Consider the following 24,629-nt stretch of genomic DNA (forward strand, 5'->3'; position numbering starts at 1 on the left):
AGCAGCCTGACTTCACGGCTCCCAGCTACCCCGTGGATGCTATCACGGAGGCTGAAGATTGCCACCTTATGACACAATGGTAGCACCTCAAAGTCAAGGCGGTTGTCGGCTCTGTTGCACCTCCTGTACCCAGCGCAACTTTTCACTGCCTTGTGATTCCGCAAGGCTAAGCTATTGTGATGGTCGACCAAATAATGGAGGGATTTGAGGAGCTCGAGCTTGACCACCCTACCGGTGAAGGGGAGACTCTGTTGCGTCTTGCTTTGTAGATTCCATGTCTATGGCAGAAGGAGCTCATCAGGCTTCCGAACTGGACGCCTCCGCCTCCTCCTCCTCCTCCTCCGGTGAGTCAGGGCACTCCCCCTCCTCCTCCGCCTCCTCCTCCGGTGAGTGATTAGGGCACTCCGCCTCCTTCTCAGGTTGTTCAGGTGCGTGGCGGCACTCCGCCTCCTCCGCCCGCGTCGGTGCGTCTGAGTAGCCCGCCTCCTCCTCCGCCTCGTCAGCAATAGCGAAAGATAGTCGCTGCTGCTCCAGCTGCTCCAGCGTGTCGTAGCACTCCGCCTCCTTCTTCTCCGCCTCGTAAGCAAGTAAAGAAGACAGCCGCAGCTGCTCCACCGTCTAGAAGTACAGCTAGAGGCGGGAGGCAATACAGATTTGGTCCTTCTCTCAAGCCTCTAGAGAAGTTACCATACGAGATGAGCAAGGAGGAAAACAAGAAGATTTGTGAAGCCCAAGTGAAGGACTTCTTTGGAACGCAAACATCTAGAAACATCCACCTCTGGAGGAGAAGATAGATCCGGTGAAAGCGAAGCGCACTTTGGATGCCCTGAAGCGACCACCACCGCCTCCGCCAGAAACCAACTATGAGCGCATTATTTAGAGGACATATAAGGAAGCGGAGCGGCCGGGAAGTACTTGCAGTGATTGAAGGTTAGCAGAAAAAAGAAGTGGGAAAAAATTCCCCAGCTCGGCGAACAAGCGAACCAATCGTGCCCCCCACTCAAGGTGTCTAGCGATATCATTGCTAATCATCCGGGATGGTGCCCAATACCAATCCTAGAGATTACCTGCCCGGCAATGCACATTTTGATACAATGGAGGTGGACGAATTCAAATACCGGCATGGGAAGCCTCTCATCAAACCTGGTCATCTTCCTCTAACAACGATGATGTGAAGATTCCATGATTGGTACATGGACATCTGCAGCAAGTCTGGGAAGGATACTTTGACACTGAGAGTTAAAGAGGAGCACAACCTCGTTGGAATTGATCTGTTGTCTGTTCCATATGAGGAGTTCTTCCAGTTTTTCAATCAAAAGGTCCTCGATAAAATAATCGTCACTTGCTACTATCTGTAAGTACTACTTCTGTAATTAAGTCTCTATATATAGCTCAGCTCTTTCATTGCATGTATATATAATTATCCTCACTGTATTATGCACATTGAAGATCGCTGAATGCAAGAAGACAAATCAGTGATATTGGGTTCATTAACACAAATCTCACAGATGAATGGAATGTTAAACATGATGCCAAACAAACCGATGCCAACTTGCTACGATCGTTACATCGAAATCAAAAGAAAGATATAATACTCCTTCCTTACGAATTCAAGTGAGTGTTACTATCTTGTGCGTATTCGGTTTCCCTTATTACTCGAGGTTATAGTAATGTAATTGATGAGTTATGCATGCCTGCGCAGCTTCCACTTTGTTCTGCTAGAGATTAAGCTTGAGACGAAAAGATCCCAAGGAGTATGCGGCCATGACTAAAATGCTCGAGAAGTAAGTTTAATCGATGATTATCGCACCATATTGGCAACTTTGTTCATTTCTTGATATCAGGTAATTGTTTTCTTTGTCTGGCAGGGTTTGGAAAAAGTTCACCGCACAAGCTCCAGGACTGTCGGGGGAGCTACGATTTGAACGCCCGAAAGTAAGTACTACTAGCTAGTTCCACGCATCTCCCATTGATTCTAGCTAGTTTCATCAATACAATTTAGTATGCTTGCTTATCACTTTGATTGACCTCTATTTCTTGTAAAGTGGTTGTGGCTGGAACTCCGGAATAATTACTGTGGATACTACATTTGCGAGTTCATCCGCCACACGACCTGTGAGCGAGGCTACTCTAAAAAACAATATGAAGTGCGTAAGCTGTAATATTCACAATTTTATTTTATTATCATCATTTGTGTTGAGTTTGATTCATATATATGTATTGACCCCCTTCTTCAAATTAGATGTTTCAGATGCGGAATGAACTCCTACCACAAGATCGCATATGAGCAATTCAAGAGGAATTGGCGGGATTCTTTATTGACCACGTCATCGATAAACACGGAGAATACCATGTGGAACTTGAGTTCAGATGTTAGGGGATTGTAAGAGATCTTATATATATTGTATATATGTAGCCAGTAACGTCGGATTGATATACGAAAACTTGTTCTTCGACCAATCTCTCGGAGAAGGAGAGTTCGATCACTTTTCTCCATATATGTTCATGACGATCTTCTGTACTTAATGGTTTCCTTCATTTGCTTACTAGCTAGCTAGCATGTCGAGTCCTCTCTATACGTATAGTACGTAGCGTCGGCCAAGCACAGGGATAAGAAATGACACTTCTCTCTATTAGCTAGCTAACACTATATGAAACTCCTAAATTAATCCTACAAAACCCCCAACCCCCCCTCCCCCTCAAAAAAAACAAAAACCCCAGCCCCTGAATTGCTGACACGTGGATGCCTTTTGGTCCTGGTAGGTGCTACCAACCGGGACAAAAGGCCCTCCTGCCTGGGCAAGCCGCAGCGGCCAGGTGGAGCCCAATCTGTCCCGGTTCGGTAGTGAACCGTGACGAAATGTATTGGGCTTTAGTTCCGACCCTTTAGTCCTGGTTCGGGAACTGGGACAAATGGGCCTTATGAATCGGGACAAATGGGCCTTTTTCTACTAGTGTGAAGTGGGGATCGAGCTTACACAAATCATGTAGGTAATAGCATGAGCTAGCCACCACACCAACTCGTTGCTCTATTGTTTTGTTGGCACAACCTTATCTATCTAGATATATAAGCCAAAAATAATTTGTATGTCACCACCTTGGCCCGTTGCTGTAATGGCCACATCAGTGGTCCTCCTCAACTTCCAGGCTAGAGAAAAAATAGTTTCATGGAGGGGATGGTCGGTTTTGCTTAGCAGTTAAATAGTACCACCTCGCTCCATCATAGCAAGTCGCATAGGTTTATATACGCTGCAAGTTGTCCAGAGAATCAACAAGGTGCCTTGACAAATAAAAAAAGATGATGAGGCGTGGGTTCGGTGGCTGCATTTGCGAATAATAAAGAGACCCAAGGTCAAGTTCCTTGAGACATTGAGAAATAACAAAAGGAGGATGATGTTTTGGTTCAATGGTTGCATTTGGAAATATAGAGAAATAAAGAGACCCGTGGTCTCTGAAAGAGTTGAGGCACAAAGGCCCATAATGCCATGTGAGGCTATGCGGCCGTTGCTAATCTTGAATTGGGAGACAAAATTAATGGATGAAGGAAGGAGAAGGAGAAGAGTACTATGGCTCCGAGCCTAATTCTCATGCATTTTATTCTTCCGTTGAAACGCACTGACACATTTGCTAGTATGAACAATGCATGTTAAAAAAATATGGACAATGTTGCATGTACGAAAAGTAACGGGAAGAGTTTTACGTAAAAACTGACGTGGAGAAAATTAATTGGACCAGGATTAGCAGCTAGGGCCCACCCTCGATGAAAATCAGGGGGACCGAAAGGATTTGTTTAGAAGGTTACGTAGGTCTTCGTAGTCTATTTGTAGACCTAGCATTATTGCCTAAATATAATACTACCGAGGAGGATTGCTTTTTTTTTCTTAGTCCATCTGTTTGGTCTATGTTGTACCCGCTGAACCAAACTACCAAGTCGCAAGCGATGGAGTAAATATGGAGAATGCTAGACACATGGATGATTACTGGCGTTTTACAGGGCAACCTTCTAACTAATCTCTATGCCCCCTGATTTTCAGGGGGTGTGGGCCCTTTCTCCCCCCAATCCGTAATACTAGTGGTCCACGTCAACCAGTCGGTGAAACCCCATAAAAAATACGTTGATGTAGCATTACCGAGTAAATATATAGTCACTGGTTGGGCAAGCTTGAGAGTACACGTTTGTGCCAGCTTGCGAGATTGAGAACCAATTTACTTTTTTTTGCGGTTGAGAACCAATTTACTTTTACTTATATTTTATCTGGGATACGGCTCATCTGAATTCTTTTTTCTTTTGGGCTCCATCGGAATTCATTTTTGACTAATCTCTTTTTTCGCATCATTTTGATGTACTACTAAGCACTAAATCATGTAAGTCATTCCCCTAAGGGCATCGAGCGGATTTGACATATTAGCCTACAATGCAAAGGTAGAATTCTTGGCAGTTATCGTCATTTTTTTAATTTTAAACTGGTTTCAGGAGTGGGACAGAGAAGAATTTGTAATCTTTGTGGCTCTCCTCTGGCAATGGTCAAGGTGTTGGAACCTCTGTACCTGAGAGAACCAGCCGTGGCAGACACGGGGAGGCTCTTGGCAATCTCAGAAGCAAGAGAGTGGTCAGGTTTGCTTGGATCTCATGACTGGATGCATTGGAAATGGAAGAACTGCCCCAAGGCTTTACAATAGCAATATCAGGGTCATGTTAAGAAGCCTATCATAATTCTTAAAGCAGTTGCATCAAAAATCATTGGATTTAGGACACTTTCTTTGGCATGCCCAGGTCTCACGATGACATCAATGTATCGCCGCGATCATCGTTGTTTGCGAGGCTGACCGAAGGAAATGCTCCTCCTTGCCACTATACCGTCAACGAGCATGAGTACAACATGGGCTACTATCTGGTTGACGGTATCTATCCTCCACGGACTACCTTTGTCAACACCATCTCTAACCCAATTGGCTAAAAAAAGGCTCACTTGGCCGAAACACAAGAAGCGGCTAGAAATAATGTTGAAAGGGCATTTGGAGTACTTTTTTTTGAAAAGGGGGGACTCCCCGGCCTCTGCATTAGAACGATGCATACGGCCACATTTATAAATAAATAAAGTAGTTCAACAAGGTCTTGCAGTCTGCATAAAAATAAGAGGTTGGCTCACAAAGAGCTACAAAGCCAAAAACAAAAAAGGCCCAAAAGCCACAACCGGCTGGCATAAGAAAGATAGGTAAACTAATTGCCTATCCTATTACATGAACGCCATCCAAACCGGTTGAAGATATCCCGCGCTACCATCTTCCACCGGATAGATCCAGTAACCAAACGCTCCCTGGCCTCCGTCGGAGTGAGTAATGACCACATACGGATTAGCGCAGTAGCCCAGAATAAAACCTGTAAAAAAAGAATAGTTGTTGTTCAGTTAAAAGCGAAATCATTTCTGCAGTTCCAAATTGCCCATGACAATGCACATGCTCCTACGCGAATTTGTCTAGCTGTTTCGGACTCTATCCCAACAAGCCACGTTCCAAATAACGACCTGACCGAATCCGGAGGAGTAATGTTAAAGGCAATTTGCACCAAGCGCCACAACACCCTTGCCAACGGGCAATCAAAGAAAAGATGCTTGATAGTTTCATCCCGATCACAGAAACTACACCTAGTAGAGCCTGTCCAGTTGCGCTTAACCAAATTATCTTTCATTAAGATGACTTGTTTATGTACAAACCACATAAACACTTTGATTTTCAGAGGAACCTTAACTTTCCAAACATGTTTGGAACTAGGAATAACACTAGAGTTGATGACATCAATGTACATCGACTTGACTGTGAATTCACCAGATCTAGTAAGCTTCCAACACAACTGATCGGGCTGATGAGTGAGCTGAACCTCCATTAGTCTACTCACCAGATGAATCCATGCTTCCCATCGGTCACAAATAAGCAGCCTCCTAAACTGAATATTAAGGGGAGTGGACTGCAAACTCATTGCAACCAGAGCATTGCATCGCTGCACAATACGATACATCAACAGGTACTGAAGCGCCAACGGCGTTTCTCCCAGCCAAGTATCCTCCGAGAAGCGAGTGTTATTGCCATCACTGATAATAAAATTTGTTCTATTAAAGAAAGTAGCTTTGACTCTCATAAGCCCCTTCCAAAACAGCGAATCAGTCGGTCTCACTGTCACCTACGACAAAGTCTTAGAGTGCAGATACTTGTTACGAAGAATCTGCGCCCAAGTTGCCTCAGTCTCAGCTGATAACTTATATAGCCACTTACTGAGAAGGCATCAGTTCTTGACTTCAAGATTCTCAACACCAAGACCCCCTTGGTCTTTTGGTCGGCAAATGATATCCCATTTGGCTAAACGGTACTTTCTCTTAAGTTCATCAATCTGCCAGAGGAAACGGGACCGATAGAAGTCCAGCCTTTTCCTAACTCCAACTGGTACTTCAAAGAAGGACAAAAGAAACATAAGCATACTCGTGAGCACCGAATTAATAAGAATCAATCGGCCTCCATACGACATGAGTTTGCCCTTCCAGCAGCTCAGTTTCTTCTCAAACTGATCCTCGATACACTTCCATTCTCTGTTTGTCAACTTACAATGGTGAATGGGGATACCTAGGTAAGTAAAAGGTAGTGCTCCCAATTCGCATCCAAACAATTGCTTATATGCATCTTGTTCCTCTTTGGCTCTACCAAAACAGAACAACTCACTTTTATGGAAGTTAATCTTTAGACCGGTCAATTGCTCAAAAAGGGACAAGACCAGCTTCATATTTCTCGCTTTTGCCAAGTCGTGCTCCATAAAGATGATTGTATCATCGGCGTACTGCAAGATAGACACACCACCATCAACTAGATGAGGCACCAAGCCACCCACTTGCCCGGCCTCCTTTTCCCTACCTATCAAGATTGCCAACATGTCAACGACAATGTTGAACAGAATAGGAGACATTGGATCACCTTGTCTCAGGCCCTTGTGTGTCTGGAAATAATGACCTATATTGTCATTCACTTTAATTCCAACACTCCCTTTTTGTGTGAAAGATTCAACTTGGCATCGCCAAGCTTCATCAAAACCCTTCATGTGAAGTGCCTGTTGAAGGAAAGGCCGTTTGACTTTATCATACGCTTTCTCGAAATCCACCTTAAAAACAACTTGATCAAGTTTTTTCGTGTGAATCTCATGGAGAGTTTCATGAAGGACCACAACCCCTTCGAGGATGTTCATGTCCGGCATGAAAGCAGTTTGAGTAGGTTGCACCACAGTATGCACAATCTGTATGAGCCTATTCATCTCGACCTTGGTAAATTTTTTGAAACTGACATTAAGAAGACAGATAGGCCGGAATTGCTCAATTCTCACTGCCTCTATCTTCTTGGAAAGAAGGGTTATCGTTCCAAAATTCAGCTGAAAAAGGTGAAGCTGGCCAGAGAATAAATCATTGAACAACAGCAATAGATCTCCTTTAATAATATGCCAAAACTTCTTGTAGAACTCTACCGGGAAACCATCTGGGAGCCTTATTGTTCTTCATCTGGGAAATGGCCTCAAACACCTCTTTCTCAGAAAAAGGAGCAGCTAAAATATCATTCTCGATAGCCGTTAGTTGAGGCACATCCTCAATCCTAGACTCATCCAGCGACACACAGTTATCCTCCGGAGGCCCAAACAGCTGCTTGTAATACTCAGTAATATATAGCTTTAAGTTTTCCTCACCAAGAATCATTCCCTCATCTTGTTCAAGCTGAAAGATCCTCTTCTTTCTATGCTTACCATTGGCGATCATGTGAAAGAATTGTGTGTTCGCGTCCCCCTGGACAACTCTTCGGACCTTGGCCCGAAGCGCCCACTTTAATTCTTCCTCATGAAGGAGCTCTTTCAGCCTCATCTTCGCGTCAAGCTTGGCATGAAGCTCCAAGGCTGGTAGGATCATGGTTTCTGCTTTTACATCAAGGGACTAAATAAGCGTAAGGAGTTGTTCCTTTTCAATCTTATAAATTCCGCTGAGATGCTTAGCCCACCCACGTAGGAAACTTCTCAAATGCCTATTTTTATTCTGCCAGCGTTCAAGCGCAGTCCTACCTCCTGCATCCTTAGCCCATTCTCTGGCTACGAGATCCAAGAAGCCTTCTCTCTCAAACCAAGCAAGCTCGAAAGAGAAAACATTTTTTTCACAAATTGGTGGCCTCCCCAGAGTCAAGGAATAAAGGCATGTGATCAGAAATACCCCGTGAAAGTGCCTGGACTGTTACATATGGGAATTTCTACTCCTATTCGATGCTAGCCAGGACTCGATCCAGCTTTTCAAACGTCGCATTTGGAATGGCGTTAGCCCAGGTAAACTTTCTGCCTGAAAGCTCTATCTCACGCAGATCCAGGCTTTCAATGATAGTGTTAAACATGAACGGCCATCTTCCGTCAAAATTATCATTATTCTTCTCATCACGCCTTCTGATGATATTGAAATCACCCCCACCAGGATAGGAAGTTATTCAGAACCGCAAATCCTAACCAGATCAGCCAAGAAATCTGGTTTAAGCTCGGGCTGTGCGGCACCATATACCGCCACCAATGCCCAGTTAAATCCATTGGTCTTCGACCGCACCCTAAACTTAACAGCAAAATCTCCCATGACCATGCTTTGGACTTCTAACGAATCACATCTAACTCCGAGTAATATCCCACCCGATCTTCCTCGTGGTGGTAGACAATGCCAGTAAAAATCAATACCTCCCGATAAAGTATTGAGAAATTGTGTCAAAAAGTTGGCTCTACCTGTTTCTGACAATGCGATAAAGTCCAACTTATGCTCAATAGAAGCCTCAGCAAGAAACCTTCTTTTAGCCAAGTCATTCAGACCTCTGCTATTCCAAAAGATTCCTTTCATGTCTCGTCATGGAATTTTTTTAGCCGTTCATATTCGAGCACTCCTACGCACTGCGGAATCCGGGTAAATCTTCCGCTTCCACTTGCATTTAGGAATATTGAAACTCTCCATCTGGTCCTCACAACCAGTCTCAGAGGTATGTGCCTCCACATTGTCCACTCGCTCATCCTCCTCCTCAGGCTCAGGGGACGGATGAGCAAGATCCGCGCAAAAACTATCGAGCACCCTAACCCCCAAAGCATCGATATCTGAAGTATTCATGGGTTTAACCGTAGCTAAGTTACGAATCATTTCAAGTGCCCGTTCGGCCTCTAAATCCAGCATATCATTAACCGAGGTTGAAATTTCACTATCGTTACTACCTAGTGAAATTTTTAGGTGACTTGCATTCTTGATAATCTCATCATTGGAAAAATGCAAAATAGAATTAGAGGTATCGACCGACATACCAGTAGTGACCACGTCACGAAGCTTGGCCGCCCTCATGGTGCACCGCTGCTGAATGTCGTCCACCTCCGGATGGTCCTGGAGTCGGCTACTCAACCGTCACCCCTCAGAGACCGAATCCGGAATACCATCAAACGCAATCACTTCCTCCCGAGTGGCTCTACTCGAGTGAACCAAGCCGGGGGAGGGTAGAACCTGGGCCTCCTGCCCGAGCTCCCCATCCATCCTAGCCCTCCGGCCAGTCGGAGGCACCGGCGCCGTAGGCGGGCAGGCCCCCCTGGGAGCCCCCAGAGAAGAGGACCCCGAGGCCACCTGCCCCGAGCCCTCTCCGGAAAACGAAGCCACCGCCTGCAACGCCGACCCAACGAGAGGGGAGGAGGGGGCTAGCTGCCTCGGCCCCCCTCCCGAAGAGTCAACCTCCACCCTCGGAACCTCGACCACCGCAATCCCCAATGAGGGCGCCAAGGCCACCTGCCCCGAGCCCTCATCAGCAGATGGCACCGCTGGCTGCAACTGTGGTATCGCGACCGCAGGGGAGGGATCCGAAATCACCATCTCCGGACCCCCTCCTGCGAGAACGACCTCCTCCGCCTCAGCCCTGGCCGAGATCGGCGACGCCCCAAGAAGAGGAACCACAGACTCCTCAAACTAAAAGACCGGTAGCGAGTGCTCGAACACCTCATCAGACTCCACCCGTTCACTCCAAAGTCTCGGGGGTGTAGATGCCGGCTCGAAAGACCCAAATCTGAGAGCAGTCGTAGGCACCGTAGAAGGTGGTGCCGGCCCATCCTGAGACGTCTCAGAGTCGGCACCCGACGCAGTGGACAACTCTCGTCCACTGTCAGCAGCTGGTGCCACCTTAAGTGTCGAACTATCATCACCCTCCTGCATATCAGTATCAGTCCCGTTAGCCGCCTCGGCGAACAAACTCTCATCCTCGAACTCAATGACTAGGTTATAGATGTGGCCTCGGTATGCCCACTTGACCACCTCATGCACGTACTCGATATTCAGCACACTGACCAATAGATGGGCTATCCCGTGGGCTCTGGTAAAGTCCATATCCACTCGCTCTGGTCTGCCCACCATGATACCCAAACTAGCCACGACCCGGGCATCCTACATTGGCTTGGAGGGAGCCCCAGAGAACCGCAGCCAAACCTGAGTCAGAGGCTTGACCGTAGCCTCAATCCTCTTCCACTCGTGAAACTCAAGCACACAATCAGTACCTGGCACCTTGCACATCCCGAAACTCAAAAGTCTCTGAAGATCCTCAACTACCAGGAACTCAACCCGAAACAGTTTGTCCTTGATACTTACAAGCTCCCACTTGAAATCACCAGGAGCTAAATCCTTGAGCCTCTGAACAATGTGTGCCTCCGAGACCTTTCCTTTGGTAATTTTAACTAACCCAGTCGTCAAACTCAAGGTCTCATCAAGAACCTTCATCTCCGCTGGAGATTCAAAGAACGTAAGTTCAACACAGTACACACCATACATCATGAGTGATGGTGCCTGATCTCGCAAAAACGGACAGTTCCCCCAATCGTGTGTCGGTTTGCCACAAGTGCCACACAGCTCAGCCACACACTCAGCAATAAAATGTCCCTTTCCACCACATCTATAACACAACATTTTTTCCTTCTTACGCGCCCACTTGGACGCCCTTTCAGACTTAGTCCTGTTAGTCGCCTCTACTATCGCTGTCAACCCGGACTCATTTCCGGGAATCTCAGCAGTGGCTAGCCGAGACCACCTCCATAGCTTGTCCTGACAAAACCTGCTCCTCAACAGTCCCATCAACCACCATCTGGTCAATAAAAGGCGGAGGGGGTTGTCGTGGGCGGTACCGGCCACCTCGACCCCCACGGCCACCACGATGACCGCGGAAACCACCCTGCTGTCGGTAGCCCGGGCCAGACGCCCCCTCAACAAAGCCTCCTGGGGGCCCCATGAACGGTCGCTCCACCGTGCCATCGCTCTGCCAAGCGTAGCCCCGACCACTGCCCGTCGACGAGGACCCACGGTGCTTACCAACTCCACACGCATCGAATCCATCATCACCCCACTGCCCCCGGGGCGCGGCAGAAACTTGAGGCGGCGATGGTGGCTGCATCTGCACCGTCCCGACCCTGTTCTGCTAGGGCTTGGCGACGAGGTGAGCTGGCGGGGCCGGCCTCGGCTGCTGCCCGATCGTAAGCCCCGGCGCAGTCGACCTTGACACCATGCCAGCACGGGCCGCCGCGATCATCCCGGCCGCTGCCGGCGCGAGAGGACGGATACCCACAGGAGCAGGGGCCGGCGATCGGGGACCAGGCAACACGCCACCACGGCCCATAGCCGAACCGACCGCCGCCGCACCTCGACCAGCAGGCAGTACCGGAGGAGGTAGCCCCCCGCGGCTAGTCCCAGGGTTCAAAGACGGCACTGCCCCGCGGCCACTACCCGCGGACAATGGCAGTGCAGCCCCAATCTCGGATGCTGGCGGCGGCATGGCTCAACGGCCAGCGCCAGCGCCCTGCGGCGGCGCAGCCTGGAAGCGACCGGTCCGAGATTTCTTCCCCGGCGGCAAGGCACCTCGGCGGCCCGCCATCGCCCCAAGCGGGGGAATACACCGAGCCCGTCCACCCCCGACCGTTTGAAGGTTCGGACTCCGGTGACGTAGAACCCTAACTGGCGAATAAGTGGAACGGAACGTCGATCGAGCTGGCGATCCTACGTCGCCCTCAGAAGCGATCATGACCGGATCCACCTGGGCCGCATACCCAGTCGATCCCGGCCCGACCAGCCCACCCACAACGCCCCGTTCCTCTCCCAGGAATAGTTGGTTTGGCACTGGGTTAGCCTGGGCCTCATACCCAGCTAACCCCGACCCAACCTGACTCAGCCCAAGAGCACTATCATTCGGCCTCTCTCGCCCAATAAGAAAATTCAAACGATGCTGACGATCAGCAGCGATCCCGAGGCCCGAAATTCCGGGCGAGAGAACCGCATGCGCCGCCGGCGGCGATCTGGCCGCCGTCCGGCGATCCTTCTACTTCCTCTTAACAATGATCCATGACTCCGGCCGAACTAGATCAAATACAGTAGATTAGGAAGACACACCTTCGGTACAGGGCCCTTCCACGGCTTGACCGCCAACGACGACATTCTCCGATGAACTAAACGGCGCACCATCTCCCTCTTGTCACCCGCGTGTAGCCCGATCCTTGTCGGATCATGGAGAGGCAACACCTCGCCGATGGACGACGCGACCTCCTCTTCCGTGTATCCGGCGTTGAACCAGTCATTGACGTGGTCGGAGGGAGTCGGCATCGGCGGTGATGGCGGAGCAACATAATTGACGGGGACCCACATAATTGAGGAAGAGGGCGATGGCGATGGGGGCGACTCGCACCGCGACCGCGGCACACTGGCCGGCGGCCATTGTCATCCCTAGACTAGGGCAGGTTGGCGGCAGGTTTTGGTCACTCGCTGGATCAGACGATGAAGACAACGACAACGGGGACACCGCCGGAGACTCGCCGGAGTTGTACTCGCCAATGCCATCGGATGTGATCTGCGAAGCCTTCAATCCCGAATATTTGGTGGAGGAAATATGCTACGATTGTTGATGATGTCGTTCCGTTCAATGATCCGTCTAGGCAAGGAGTTTGTTCTGAGGACAAGGTGGAGGTGGTTCGCCGGATAGTTCACCGGAGGATGGCGGCATCCGCGATCCGGCCATGGAAAGGCCCTTTACCCAAGGTATGTCTTTATCCAATTACGTTGTCAGATTTCTTATTTCCGGATTCGTGGACTAGACCAGAAAGAAGAAGAGAAAGGATAGGCCGGCGACTCGGATGCCGGCGCCGGTGGCCGTCGCGGCGGATGAGATCCGGGCGGCCAGGGCAACGTGTTTGAACCTGCTTCTGGGCCAGGCTGGGCCTGAAGCTAAGCGGGCCAATGCATTACCGTGCACATTTGGGCATGCGTCGGGGCAGTCTGGTCAGGGAGAGCAAGCTGCGTTAGGGCTGGGATTAGCGGAGCTGGTGGCCCAGGAAAAACTAGGCCCGGGCGTTCTGCCAGAGAGGGCCGACGTGCATGGCTTTGCATCGATACATGAGAATCATGCACGTTCGTCTTCCTTAGGCTGTTGCGGTGTGGAGGTTAGGGTTCATCGCCTGTCTACTACACAGACTTCTTCTTGTAGACGTTGTTGGGCCTGCAAGTGCACAAGTTTGTAGGACAGTAGCAAATTTCCCTCAAGTGGATGACCTAAGGTTTATCAATCCATAAGAGGCGTAGGATGAAGATGGTCTCTCTCAAGCAACCCTGCAACCAAATAACAAAGAGTCTCTTGTGTCCCCAACACACCCAATACAATGGTAAATTGTATAGGTGCACTAGTTCGGTGAAGACATGGTGATACAAGTGCAAAATAGATAGTAGATAAAGGTTTTTGTAATCTGAAATAATAAAAACAGCAAGGTAACAAGTAGTAAAAGTGAGCGTAAACGGTATTGCAATGATAGGAAACAAGGCCTAGGGTTCATACTTTCACTAGTGCAAGTTCTCTCAACAATAATAACATAGATAGATCATATAACAAGCCCTCAACATGCAACAAAAAGTCACTCCAAAGCCACTAATAGCGGAGAACAAACATAGAGATTATGGTAGGGTACGAAACCACCTCAAAGTTATTCTTTCGGATCGATCTATAAAAGATTTCGTACTAGAATAACACCTTAAGACACAAATCACCCAAAACCCTAATGTCACCTAGATACTCCATTGTCACCTCAAGTATCTGTGGGCATGATTATCCGATATGCATCACACAATCTCAGATTCACCCAACCAACACAAAGTACTTCAAAGAGTGCCCCAAAGTTTCTACCGGGGAGTCAAGAACGTGTGCCAACCCCTATGCATAGGTTCATGGGCGGAACCCGCAAGTTGGTCACCAAAACATACATCAAGTGGCACATGTTATCCCATTGTCACCACAGATAAGCACGGCATGGCATACATCAAGTGTTCTATAAAAGACTCAATCCGATAAGATAACTTCTAAAAGACTCAATCCGATAAGATAACTTCAAGAGGGGAAACTCAATTCATCACAAGAGAGTAGAGGGGGAGAAACATCATAAGATCCAACTACAATAGCAAAGCTCGGGATACATCAAGATCGTGCCATAGAGGGAACACGAGAGAGAACACGAGAGAGAGAGAGAGAGATCAAACACATAGCTACTGGCACATACCCTCAGTCGTGAGGGTGAACTACTCCCTCCTCGTCATGGAGAGCGCCGGGATGATGAAGATGGCCACCGGTGATGGGATCCCCCCTCCAACAGGGTGCCGGAACGGACTCCCAAGAGGTTTTTGGTGGCTACAGAGGCTTGCGGCGGCGGAACTCCTGATCTATCTTCTCCCTGGATGTTTTTAGGGTACGTGGGAATATATAGGCGAAAGAAGTCGGTCGGGAGGTGCTCGAGGGGCCCACGAGATAGGGGGCACGCCCTACGGGGGGGGGGGGCTCCTATCTTGTGGAGTCCTCGAGTATCTTCTGACATGAACTCCATGTCTCCAGGATGATATTCTTCCAAAAAATCACGTTGCTAAAGGTTTCATTCCGTTTGGACTCCGTTTGATATTCCTTTTCTTCGAAATACTAAAAGAGGCAATAAAACAGCAATATGGGCTGGGCCTCCAGTTAGTAGGTTAGTCCCAAAAGTAATATAAAAGTGTATAATAAAGCCCATAATCATTCAAAGAAGGTAATATAATAGCATGGAACAATCAAAAATTATAGATACGTTGGAGACGTATCAAGCAACCCCAAGCTTAATTCCTGCTCGTCCTTGAGTAGGTAAATGATAAAAACAGAATTTTTGATGTGGAATGTGTTGGGGAACATTGCAGAAAATAAAAAAATTCTACGTTTCACCAAGATCAATCTATGAGTTCATCTAGCAACGAGAGAGAGGAGTGCATCTACATACCCTTGTAGATCGTGAGCGGAAGCGTTCAAGAGAAACGGGGTTGAGGGAGTCGTACTCGTCGTGATCCAAATCACCGATGATCCTAGTGCTGAACGGACAGCACCTCTGCGTTCAACACACGTACGGTTGGGGAAGATGTCTCCTCCTTCTTGATCCATCAAGGGGGAAGAAGAGGTTGATGGAGATCCAGCAGCCCAACGGCGTGGTGGTGGATGCATCAGTGATCTCGGCAGGGCTTCGCCAAGCTTCTATGAGAGGGAGAGGTGTAGCAGAGGGAGAGGGAGGCGCCAAGAGCATGGGTGCGGCTGCCCTCCCTCCCCCCTGCCCCTAGGGGGGCGCCGGCCCTAGGAGATGCAATATCCAAGGGGGGCGGCGGCCAGGGGGGAAACTTGCCCCCCAAGCCAGGTGGAGGCTCCCCCACCCCTAGGGTTTCCAACCCTAGGCACAGGAGGGGGGGCCAAGGGGGGCGCACCAGCCCACCAGGGGCTGGTTCCCCTCCCACTTTAACCCATGGGGCCCTCCAGGATAGGTGACCCCACCCGGTGGACCCCTGGGACCCTTCCGGTGGTCCCGGTACAATATTGGTGACCCCCGAAACTTTACCGATGGCCGAAATCTGACTTCCTATATATAATTCTTTACCTCCAGACCATTCCGGAACTCCTCGCGACGTCCGGGATCTCATTCGGGACTCCGAACAACTTTCGAGTTACTGCATACTCATATCTCTACAACCCTAGCGTCACCGAACCTTAAGTGTGTAGACCCTGCGTGTTCGGGAGACACGCAGACATGACCGAGACGACTCTCCGGTCGATAACCAACAGCGGGATCTGGATACCCATGTTGGCTCCCACATGCTCCTCGATGATCTCATCGGATGAACCACGATGTCAAGGATTCAAGCAACCCCGTATACAATTCCCTTTGTCAATCGGTACGTTACTTGCCCGAGATTCGATCGTCGGTATCCCAATACCTCGTTCAATCTCATTACTAGCAAGTCACTTTACTCGTACCATAATGCATCATCCCGTGACCAAACACTTGGTCACTTTGAGCTCATTATGATGATGCATTACTGAGTGGGCCTAGAGATACCTCTCCATCATACGGAGTGACAAATCCCAGTCTCGATCCGTGTCAACCCAACAGATACTTTTGGGGATACCCATAGTATACCTTTATAGTCACCCAGTTACGTTGTGATGTTTGGTACACCCAAAGCACTCCTACGGTATCCGGGAGTTACACGATCTCATGATCTAAGGAAAAGATACTTGACATTGGAAAATCTCTAGCAAACGAACTACACGATCTTGTGCTATGCTTAGGATTTGGGTCTTGTCCAGCACATCATTCTCCTAATGATGTGATCCCATTATGAACGACATCCAATGTCCATAGCCAGGAAACCATGACTATATGTTGATCAACGAGCTAGTCAACTAGAGGCTTACTAGGGACATGTTGTGGTCTATGTATTCACACATGTATTACCGTTTCCGGATAACACAATTATAGCATGAATAAAAGACAATTATCATGAACAAGGAAATATAATAATAATCATTTTATTATTGCCTCTAGGGCATATTTCCAACAGTCTCCCGCTTGCACTAGAGTCAATAATCTAGTTACATTGTGATGAATCGAACACCCATAGAGTTCTGGTGTTGATCATGTTTTGCTCGCAGAAGAGGTTTAGTCAAGGAATCTGCGACATTCAGATCCGTATGCACTTTGCAAATATCTATGTCTCCATCTTCAACATTTTCACGAATGGAGTTGAAGCGACGCTTGATGTGCCTGGTCTTCTTGTGAAACCTAGGCTCCTTGGCAAGGGCAATAGCTCCAGTGTTGTCACAGAAGAGGGTGATTGGCCCTGATGCATTGGGTATGACTCCTAGGTCGGTGATGAACTCCTTCATCCAGATTGCTTCATGCGCTGCCTCCGAGGCTGCCATGTACTCCGCTTCACATGTAGATCCCGCCACGATGCTCTGCTTGCAACTGCACCAGCTTACTGCCCCTCCATTCAAAATATACACAAGTCCGGTTTGTGACTTAGAGTCATCCAGATCTGTGTCGAAGCTAGCATCGACGTAACCCTTTACGACGAGCTCTTCGTCACCTCCATAAACAAGAAACATATCCTTAGTCCTCTTCAGGTATTTCAGGATATTCTTGACAGCTGTCCAGCATTCCTTGCCGGGATTACTTTGGTACCTTACTACCAAACTTACGGCAAGGTTTACATCAGGTCTGGTACACAGCATGGCATACATAATAGACCCTATGGCTGAGGCATAGGGGATGACACTCATCTCTTCTTTATCTTCTGCCGTGGTCGGGCATTGAGCCGAGCTCAATCTCACACCTTGCAATATAGGCAAGAACCCTTTCTTGGAATGATCCATATTGAACTTCTTCAATATCTTATCAAGGTATGTGCTTTGTGAAAGACCCATGAGGCGTCTCGATCTATCCCTATAGATCTTGATGCCTAATATGTAAGCAGCTTCTCCAAGGTCCTTCATTGAAAAACACTTATTCAAGTAGGCCTTAATGCTGTCCAAAAGTTCTATATCATTTCCCATCAAAAGTATGTCATCTACATACAATATGAGAAATGCTACAGAGCTCCCACTCACTTTCTTGTAAACGCAGGCTTCTCCATAAGTCTGCATAAACCCAAAAGCTTTGATCATCTCATCAAAGCGAATGTTCCAACTCCAAGATGCTTGCACCAGCCCATAAATGGATCGCTGGAGCTTGATACCTTGTTAGCTTTCTCAGGATCGACAAAACCTTCCGTCTGCATCATATATAGTTCTTCCTTAAGATAGTCATTAAGGAATGCCATTTTGACGTCCATCTACCATATCTCATAATCATAGTATGCGACAATTGCTAACATGATTCGGACGGACTTCAGCTTTGCTACAGGAGAGAAAGTCTCATCGTAGTCAACCCCTTGAACTTGCCGATAACCCTTAGCGACAAGTCGAGCTTTATAGATGGTAACATTACCATCCGCGTCTGTCTTCTTCTTAAAGATCCATTTGTTTTCTATCGCTTGCCGATCATCGGGCAAGTCTATCAAAGTCCATACTTTGTTTTCATACATGGATTCTATTTTGGATTGCATGGCTTCAAACCATTTGTTGGAATCTGGGCCCGCCATCGCTTCTTCATAGTTCGAAGGTTCACCGTTGTCTAACAACATGATTTCCAGGACAGGGTTGCCATACCACACTGGTGTGGAACGTGTCCTTGTGGACCTACGAAGTTCAGTAGCAACTTGATCCGAAGTACCTTGATCATCATCATTAATTTCCTCTCCGGTCGGTGTAGGCATCACAGGAACATTTTCCTGAGCTGCACTACTTTCTGGTTCAAGAGGTAGTACTTCATCGAGTTCTACTTTCCTCCTACTTACTCCTATGAAGACGCATTTTTCTGACTTGGGTTTGAGCTTCTCAGGTTGAAGTTTCTTGACATAAGCATCGCATCCCCAAACTTTTAGAAACGATAGCTTAGGTTTCTTCCCAAACCATAATTCATACGGTGTCGTCTCAACGGATTTAGATGGTGCCCTATTTAAAGTGAATGTAGCTGTCTCTAGAGCGTATCCCCAAAATGATAGCGGCAAATCGGTAAGAGACATCATAGATCGCACCATATCCAATAGAGTGCGATTACGACGTTCGGACACATCATTACGCTGAGGTGTTCCAGGCGGCATGAGTTGTGAAACGATTCCACATTTTCTTAAGTGCGTACCAAATTCGTGACTTAAATATTCTCCTCCACGATCTGATCGTAAGAACTTTATTTTTCGGTCATGTTGATTCTCTACCTCATTCTGAAATTCCTTGAACTTTTCAAAGGTCTCAGACTTGTGTTTCATCAAGTAGACATACCCATATCTACTTAAGTCATCAGTGAGAGTGAGAACATAACGATATCCTCTGCGAGCCTCAACGCTCATTGGACCGCACACATCAGTATGTATGATTTCCAATAAGTTGGTTGCTCGCTCCATTGTTCCGGAGAACGGAGTCTTGGTCATTTTGCCCATGAGGCATGGTTCGCATGTGTCAAATGATTCATAATTGAGAGACTCTAAAAGTCCATCAGCATGGAGCTTCTTCATGCGCTTGACACCAATGTGGCCAAGGCGGCAGTGCCACAAGTATGTGGGACTATCGTTATCAACCTTACATCTTTTTGTATTCACACTATGAATATGTGTAACATTATGTTCGAGATTCATCAAGAATAAACCATTGACCAGCGGGGCATTACCATAAAACATATCTCTCATATAAATAGAACAACCATTATTCTTGGATTTAAATGAGTAGCCATCTTGCGTTAAACGAGATCCAGATACAATGTTCATGCTCAAAGCTGGCACTAAATAACAATTATTGAGGTTTAAAACTAATCCCATAGGTAAATGTAGAGGTAGCGTGCCGACGGCAATCACATCGACCTTGGAACCATTCCCGACGCGCATCGTCACCTCGTCCTTCGCCAGTCTCCGCTTATTGTGCAGCTCCTGCTTTGAGTTACAAATATGAGCAACGACACCGGTATCAAATACCCAGGAGCTGCTACGAGTACTGGTAAGGTACACATCAATTACATGTATATCACATATACCTTTAGTGTTGCCGGCCTTCTTGTCCGCTAAGTATTTAGGGCAGTTCCGCTTCCAGTGACCCTTGCCTTTGCAATAAAAGCACTTTGTCTCAGGCTTGGGTCCATTCTTTGACTTCTTCCCGGCAACTGGTTTACCGGGCGCGGCAACTTCCTTGCCGTCCTTCTTGAAGTTCTTCTTACCCTTACCCTTCTTGAACTTGGTGGTTTTATTGACCATCAACGCTTGATGTTCCTTTTTGATTTCCACCTCCGCTGATTTCAGCATTGAAAATACTTTAGGAATAGTTTTCTCCATTCCCAGCATATTGTAGTTCATCACAAAGATCTTATAGCTCGGTGGGAGCGACTGAAGTATTCTGTAAATGACCGCCTCGTCCGGGAGGTTAATGTCTAGTTGGGACAAGCGGTTGTGCAACCCAGACATTTTGAGTATGTGCTCACTGACATAACTATTTTCCTCCATTTTACAACTATAGAACTTGTCGGAGACTTCATATCTCTCGACCCGGGCATGAGCTTGGAAAACCATTTTCAGCTCGTTGAACATCTCATATGCTCCGTGTTGCTCAAAACGCTTTTGGAGCCCCGGTTCTAAGCTGTAAAGCATGCCGCACTGAACGAGGGAGTAATCATCAGCACATGACTGCCAAGTGTTAATAACGTCTTGGTTCTCTGGGATGGGTGCTTCACCTAGCGGTCCTTCTAGGACATATGCTTTCTTGGCAGCTATGAGGATGATCCTCAGGTTCTAGACCCTGTCCATATAGTTGCTGCCATCATCTTTCAGCTTGGTTTTCTCTAGGAACGCGTTGAAGTTCATGTTGACATGAGCGTTGGCCATTTGATCTACAAGACATTTTTGCAAAGGTTTTTAGACTAAGTTCATGATAATTAAGTTCATCCAATCAAATTATTTAATGAACTCACACTCAGATTAGACATCCCTCTAGTCATCTAAGTGTTACATGATCCGAGTCGACTAGGCCATGTCCGATCATCACGTGAGACGGACTAGTCATCATCGGTGAACATCTCCATGTTGATTGTATCTTCCATACGACTCATGTTTGACCTTTCGGTCTCCGTGTTCCGAGGCCATGTCTGTACATGCTAGGCTCGTCAAGTTAACCTAAGTGTTTTGCATGTGTAAATCTGTCTTACACCCATTGTATGTGAACGTTAGAATCTATCACACCCGATCATCATGTGGTGCTTCGAAACAACGAACTTTCGCAACGGCGCACAGTTAGGGGGAACACATTCTTGAAATTATTATGAGGGATCATCTTATTTACTACCGTCGTTCTAAGTAAACAAGATGCATAAACATAATAAACATCACATGCAATTAAACAGTGACATGATATGGCCAATATCATATAGCTCCTTTGATCTCCATCTTCGGGGCTCCATGATCATCTTCGTCACCGGCATGACACCATGATCTTCATCATCATGATCTCCATCATCGTGTCTCCATGAAGTTGCTCGCCAACTATTACTTCTACTACTATGGCTAACGGTTTAGCAATAAAGTAAAGTAATTACATGGCGTTAAATCATTGACACATAGGTCATACAATAATTAAGACAACTCCTATGGCTCCTGCCGGTTGTCATACTCATCGACATGCAAGTCGTGATTCCTGTTACAAGAACATGATCTCATACATCACATATATATCATTCATCACAACTTTTGGCCATATCACATCACAAAACACATGCTGCAAAAACAAGTTAGACGTCCTCTAATTGTTGTTGCATGTTGTTACATGGCTGCAATAGGGTTCTAGCAAGAACATTTTCTTACCTACGTTAAAGCCACAACGTGATATGCCAACTTCTATTTACCCTTCATAAGGACCCTTTTCATCGAATCCGCTCCAACAAAAGTGGGAGAGACAGACACCCGCTAGCCACCTTATGCAACTAGTGCGTGTCAGTCGGTGGAACCTATCTCACGTAAGCGTACGTGTAAGGTCGGTCCGGGCCGCTTCATCCCACGATACCGCTGAAGCAAAATAAGACTAGTAGTGGCAAGAAAGTTGACAACATCTACGCCCACAGCAAATTTGTGTTCTACTCGTGCAAAGAGAACGACGCATAGACCTAGCTCATGATGCCACTGTTGGGGAACGTTCTAGAAAATAAAAAAATCTACGTTTCACCAAGATCAATCTATGAGTTCATCTAGCAACGAGAGAGAGGAGTGCATCTACATACCCTTGTAGATCGTGAGCGGAAGCGTTCAAGAGAACGGGGTTGAGGGAGTCGTACTCGTCGTGATCCAAATCACCGATGATCCTAGTGCTGAACGGACAGCACCTCTGCGTTCAACACACGTACGGTTGGGGAGGACGTCTCCTCCTTCTTGATCCAGCAAGGGGGAAGGAGAGGTTGATGGAGATCCAGCAGCACGACGGCGTGGTGGTGGATGCAGCAGTGATCTCGGCAGGGCTTCGCCAAGCTTCTACGAGAGGGAGAGGTGTAGCAGAGGGAGAGGGAGGCGCCAAGAGCATGGGTGCGGCTGCCCTCCCTCCCCCCTCTTTATATAGGGCCCCTAGGGGGGCACCGGCCCTAGGAGATGCAATCTCCAAGGGGGGGCGCCGGCCAGGGGGGAAACTTGCCCCCCAAGCCAGGTGGAGGCGCCCCCACCCCTAGGGTTTCCAACCCTAGGCGCAGGGGCGCCCAAGGGGGGGCGCACCAGCCCACCAGGGGCTGGTTCCCCTCCCACTTCAGCCCATGGGGCCCTCCGGGATAGGTGGCCCCACCCGGTGGACCCCGGGGACCCTTCCAGTGGTCCCGGTACAATACCAGTGACCCCCGAAACTTTCCCGATGACCGAAACCTGACTTCCTATATATAATTCTTTACCTCCGGACCATTTCGGAACTCCTCGTGACATCCGGCATCTCATCTGGGACTCCGAACAACTTTCGGGTTACAACATACTCATATCTCTACAACCCTAGCGTCAACGAACCTTAAGTGTGTACACCCTACGGGTTTGGGAGACACGCAGACATGACCGAGATGACTCTCCGGTCAATAACCAACAACGGGATCTGGATACCCATGTTGGCTCCCACATGCTCCTCGATGATCTCATCGGATGAACCACGATGTCGAGGATTCAAGCAACCCCGTATACAATTCCCTTTATCAATCGGTACGTTACTTGCCCGAGATTCGATCGTCGGTATCCCAATACCTCGTTCAATTTCGTTACCGGCAAGTCACTTTACTCTACGGTAATGCATGATCCCGTGACCAAACACTTGGTCACTTTGAGCTCATTATGATGATGCATTACCGAGTGGGCCCAGAGATACCTCTCCGTCATACGGAGTGACAAATCCCAGTCTCGATCCGTGTCAACCCAATAGATACTTCGGGGATACTCGTAGTATACCTTTATAGTCACCCAGTTACATTGTGATGTTTGGTACACCCAAAGCACTCCTACGGTATCCGAGAGTTACACGATCTCATGGTCTAAGGAAAAGATACTTGACATTGGAAAAGCTCTAGCAAATGAACTGCATGATCTTGTGCTATTCTTAGGATTTGGGTCTTGTCCATCACATCATTCTCCTAATGATGTGATACCATTATCAACGACATCCATGTCCATAGTTAGGAAACCATGACTATCTGTTGATCAACGAGCTAGTCAACTAGAGGCTTACTAGGGACATGTTGTGGTCTATGTATTCACACATGTATTACGATTTCCGGATAACACAATTATAGCATGAATAAAAGACAATTATCACGAACAACGAAATATAATAATAATCATTTTATTATTTCCTCTAGGGCATATTTCCAACAGAATGCTACCTAGCAAGATTCTCAAAGTAATTTCTCTTTATTGTGGCATGAATGTTCAGATCCAAATGATTCAAGATAAAAGTTCATATTGACATAATAAATAGTAACACTTCAAGCACACTAATCAAGGTAATCATGTCTTCTCAAAATAACATGGCAAAAGAAAGTTCGTCCCTACAAAATCATATAGTTAGGCTATGCTTCATTTTCGTCACACAAAGATGTTCCCAACTTCTATACCCCCGATGACAACCCGAGCAATTGTTTCATACTTAAATAATCTCAAAACTTTTCAACCTTCACGCAATACATGAGCGTGAGCCATGGATATAGCACTATGGGTGGAATAGAATATGATGATGGGGATTGTGTGGAGAAGACAAAAAAAGGAGAAAGTCTCACATTGACGAGGATAATCAACGGGCTATGGAGATGCCCATCAATTGATGTCAACATGAGGAGTAGGGATTGCCATGCAACGGATGCACTAGAGCTACAAATGAATGCTCAACAAAAGAAAACTAGTGGGTGTGCATCCAACTTGCTTGCTCACGAAGACCTAGGGCATTTGAGGAAGCCCGTCATAGGAATATACAAGCCAAGTTCTATAATGAAAAATTCCCACTAGTATATGAAAGTGACAACATATGAGACTCACTACATGAAGAACAAGGTGCTACTTTGAAGCACAAGTGTGGAAAAAGAGATAGTAACATTGCCCTTTTTATTTATTTTCTTCTTTTTTCTTTTTTCCCTTTTTTTCTTTGGGCCTCTTTTTTTCTTTTTCTTTTTT

Source organism: Triticum aestivum, chromosome 1B (genome assembly GCF_018294505.1).
Source record: "Triticum aestivum cultivar Chinese Spring chromosome 1B, IWGSC CS RefSeq v2.1, whole genome shotgun sequence".
In the NCBI taxonomy this organism is placed as follows: Eukaryota; Viridiplantae; Streptophyta; class Magnoliopsida; order Poales; family Poaceae; genus Triticum; species Triticum aestivum.